The following is a 4739-nucleotide window of genomic DNA, read 5'->3' as shown; positions in this document are numbered from 1 at the left end:
CCGTCGGAAAGTTCTCTCCAGTCGTTCTTCAGAAATTCCATAGTTTGTTTTTTTCATGACTTCTTGCAGCATTCTTCCAGGAATTCTCTCGAAGCTCCTGGCAGGCATCGTACGAAAATTCCTCCAAAGCAATCCTTCGGAAGTCCAGAATTCCTCTTGATGGTGCTCCAATAATGTTAAGGAAAGATCTCCAGTAATACCTCTGAATTATACTCGGAATTTTCGTACATCTCCAGGAATTCTTTCGGAAATTTCTGCAGCAATACCCGTCAGGAAGTTCTTTCCAAAAGTTATCCAGAAGTTCCTCCCAGCTTTTTCAGGAACTCCACTGCAAACCCTTTCAGTTATTGCTCAGGAAAATCATCCAGGAATTCTTTCAGAAATCTTGCAATTCTCCTGAAAACCCTCGAATTCCTCCTGTAATTCCTCCGGATGTTCCATTAGTTCTATCGAAGCTTCTTCAGAAATTTCATCTGGAAGTTCCTTCAAAAATCTTTTGATGTTCGGGGAACAGCAATCCTCCGCGGGAATCTCTCAGGGAGTTCCTTTAAAATTCCGATAAATCCATCAGGATTTATCCAGAAAGTTTTTTCCAGAAATTCTTCCGGAAATTTCTTCAGAAAATCTTAGAAGTTAAAGAAGTCTTTAAAAATAAATTCGATGAATTCCACAAAGAAATTTAGTTAGAAACCCTCTGAATTATATTTAAAGACCATTAGAAAATCCAAGGAAATAATTGCCCTTTACCATGAAGATTTAAAAGAGTATTCTTTTGAATCTTCAACATCCGAGTGTTAAAAACATAAAACGATACATAAACAAGGAGATGAATGAAGTTACAAAACCTATTGGATTTTAAATTTTTACTGGATAATCGTAATTTTGATATTGTAGCCACATTTGAAGACATTTTTACTCGACTGTGAAGACATTCGAAAATATCCACTGGCATCCCTGATCAACACTGTAAAGGTCGTTTTCCAACTGTGGTAAATTTTCCGCAAGATTTTTACCCACATAGAAGTTTGGACGTTCCGTGTCGAAATCCGCCAATCGCAGCAGGAAATACATGGAAGCAAAAATCGCTATAAAGATTCCCAGGAGTTAAACAAATTTAGTTAGGAATACGTTACTTTGTCCTGGAAGATTCGACCAATGGCATATAAGAAAGTGCGTGACAAGTAAATTCAAGGCTTTATATACACATTAACATCAAAATGCTCGAACGGTGGGTGCAGTGACCTCCTAAAACGTCAAATCAGGAGACTAACCTGCAGGTAAGTTAAGGATTACTCGCTCGCGGAAAACTGGATAGAGATAATTTGTCTGAGTCACAGGAGTTACATTTTATCTTTTGATTTATGATCCATATGATTGCTTTACAACACGTTTAGTCTTGGTCAAAAGTATAAATTAAAAAATCTAATAATTTCTTTAAAATACTGGAGTAATAGCTAATAATGTATTCTATTTTATCGTGTCGTGGGACATTATCTAGAAATAAGTTGAATGCGCGACGTTTCGCGGGACGCTTTTCAGCGTGGGACAAATAGTGAAATTATGGGACTGACCCGCGAAACACGGGACGTCTGGTCACATTACTGTTATAATCGATGTCAAGAATTAATTTAATCCTTAATCATAATCATTAATCATTGTCAAAAATAAATTAATCATTAATCATAACCTTTAATTACATAGTTGATTGATTTTTTTCATATATTTATGCTGTGGCGGGGAGACAAGAATGCCGGTTGGACCTCCAAAGGTGTAACGACACTGGGCTAAACTTTTTTTATAACTAATTAGGGAAAGCTTGTCTTGTAAGGTTTCTATTATTTCATTAAATTTCATTTCATGAGAACTTGAATAAATCCATGGTGCTATTATTCAATAAATTTAGATCAGTTAGGTATAACCAGTATATTACGCTTAGTCGTCTGTAACAAATCCAAAAATGTGTCTGAAACTCATTCTGTTTCTAACAACCAGACGGGTAACAAGCACCCGCTCGTATGAAACATGAGAACATGATGACAATGGCAACGATTTACGCTGGATCCGATTGCGTTACTGCAACAGGTAAATGAGTATTTTGCCTGACCGGCAGTTACTTGTTTCATCGAGCGTGCACCACGATGATGGGTGAGAAAATTTTCCACCACAGCATAGATGCATAAGTAACTTGCGATACTGCAATCCGGAGGGGGGTTATGGTGGTGACCTGTTTGTCTGAACAGATTTGACACTGATATTGCATGGCAACTTCGCCGTTGGTCGGCTCAACCTAATCCAAACAGTGACAGTGTTTTCCACATCTAAATAATCCCCTGCAATCGTTCGACCGAGACATCAACAACAACAGCCAGCGAGGCGACCATGGAAGAAAATCCGCCGTCGCAGTGCGGATTTAATTTGCGTCCAACGAGAAAATTTCACTCCTTGCAGATGGGAAAGACAGCACCCGAAAGAGCGGGATTTGGATTCATTTCAGCGAGCAAAAATGCAGAATGTAATCTGATCCCGGTGCCGAAATGAATACAACAAAATTGCGCACATTGCTCAGTGCTGCTGCAGTTGGTACCACAATTGCAAAAGTAGCGAATGCCATTGCCACTTGAGGTTCCAGTTCCAGCCTCATCCTACTGCCTCCCCTTTAGAACCTGATGCACTGAACATTTGTATTCCTTTTTTATTTTCGAACAGTACTAAGCATTCATAATCCACCACACAATGACCCCTTCACTGCCCTTCCTCAAAAATGGCACGCACACGCCAGTGCAAAATTTTAATGGTTCTACGAGTTTTAACTATCCACATTTAACATTTACATTTTGTTCAAATCCCCTGGACGGTCCCCTCGAGAAGTGGTACCACCCGAAACCAAACCAAAACCACTAACCATTTCTGCAATGAAAATATAATTTTCGGCATGGTTTATTGCCCTGACCACCTGGACCCGTGCCCCACGCGCAATGCTGTCACCCACCGCACCAAAAAAAGCACAAGTCGAGCAAAGGTGCAAGCGCAGTGCAGCAGCAGTAGCAGCCTCACTGCAATGCACTGCCGGATGGAATTACGCCTGCAAGTGCTGCAACTGGAAATCGTCGGCGCCGGCCAAGGTGGAGCCTGCCGCAATTTTTCCGGGCGGTGGCAACCCATCATCGTAGCAGGGCGGCATTGCAACCATCGCCTTAGATTAATCCCAATTCGTTGACGTTTTGCTTCGACTTGCAGCGCACAATGCCGCTCGCCTACTAAGATGATACACTGAAATAATATCTCCGGGGTTGCAACAAACTGAGTTAGCGCGAGTGGGTTGAATTCTTTGACCAAACGAGCGAGAGTCTGTCAGTTGCGTGAGCAGTACCGCAGTCCGGTTGGGACATGTGTGGGTGACATTTGTTTGGACGTTTGGAGGTGGAGTAATTTTTTGATGAATTAATTTGTAATGAATTGTCCAAATATTTTGTTGCGTTTCGATCTTCGCGAGAATTCTACATTGTATTCAATTTGTTCGTGATTTTGTGAATGCTACTGAGATCCATCGAAGTGTATTTATTTAAACAATTATGAAGGTTAATTCTAGAATTAAATTCATCAAAACGAAGGTTAAACTTTGAATCATCGAAAATCGAATTCTGCGAATTTCCAATTTATAAATTTCCATTTGAATCCGCATACAGAAGTTTTGAAAGCTTCGTAAGAAATCCAACTACAAATGTAAGAACTTCCATGAAAATTAACCATCAAATTCTGGGCTTGAACTTCAGGGTACAACTCTGAGTCAAAGTTTATGGAAGCTTTCGCTTCTGAAGCTTCAAGTTCTAGAAAGTTTCCACTTTGGAGTTCGGAACTGACCAAAGCAAGTTTCCTTAATTTGGTTTCAACTGAAAGTTCATGTTCTCGAGATCACTGTTCCGAGTTCCAACTTCAAATCTGAAACGCTTTCTGGGAATAAGCGAGTGATTTAGTGAAGCAAAATTCTGGACCAAGTTTCTGAACCAAGCCGGAACTCCCAAGCTTCAGGAAGTAAGCCCAGTTATCAATCGCTTTCATCCATGCCAGAACTTGACAGGAATCTGAGGCTTTCCAGCTTCAAGTTAGTAAGTTCTAAGTTCAGGCTGAGAACCTTCTATTTCTGGAGGAGCTCAGCTTTGGAGAAAGCTTCCTGTTCTAGAGTCAGCAGGATTCAGCAGTTTTTAGCTTCTGAGCAAATCCCTTTAGAGAGCTTAGTCTGAAAAGTCAAGTTCTGTGAAACTTAAGCCTGAAACTGGCCCTGAAAGTTTCGTTTCTAAGAAACTTAGCTCAAGTCAATCTGAAGCATCTTAAAGCCATTGCAAACGAATCCATAAACTGCTAGTTACGAGGAATTTAAGCTCGAGGAGTTTCAGCTAGAGAAGTTCAGTTAACTTAGCTTTGGGAGCCAATCTAGGCCAACTGAAGCGAAGCCTCTAGACTGTCTGGAGCATGAAGTTCCAAGACTTTGAGGAAGTTCCATTGTAAATGCTTGTGAGCTTCAGAACTATTGAGAAGTGTTATGGAGAGACCAGCTAGCAGTTCAGTTTCTGTGAGAGAACTTTGCTCAAGCTTTGAGGAAGCCTAAGTTTAGAGGCTAAGCTTGCTTGGAGGAAGCTTACAAGTAGTAGACTCTTGCTTCTGAGAGAAGTTTGGTCAGGAATGAGTCTCCCCATTGAGTCTGTCATGGTAGTCCAAGCTCCTATGGCCCGTTGAAGCAT

Source organism: Armigeres subalbatus, unplaced genomic scaffold (genome assembly GCF_024139115.2).
Source record: "Armigeres subalbatus isolate Guangzhou_Male unplaced genomic scaffold, GZ_Asu_2 Contig1488, whole genome shotgun sequence".
NCBI classification, from domain to species: domain Eukaryota; kingdom Metazoa; phylum Arthropoda; class Insecta; order Diptera; family Culicidae; genus Armigeres; species Armigeres subalbatus.
This window is presented reverse-complemented; position numbering follows the sequence as displayed.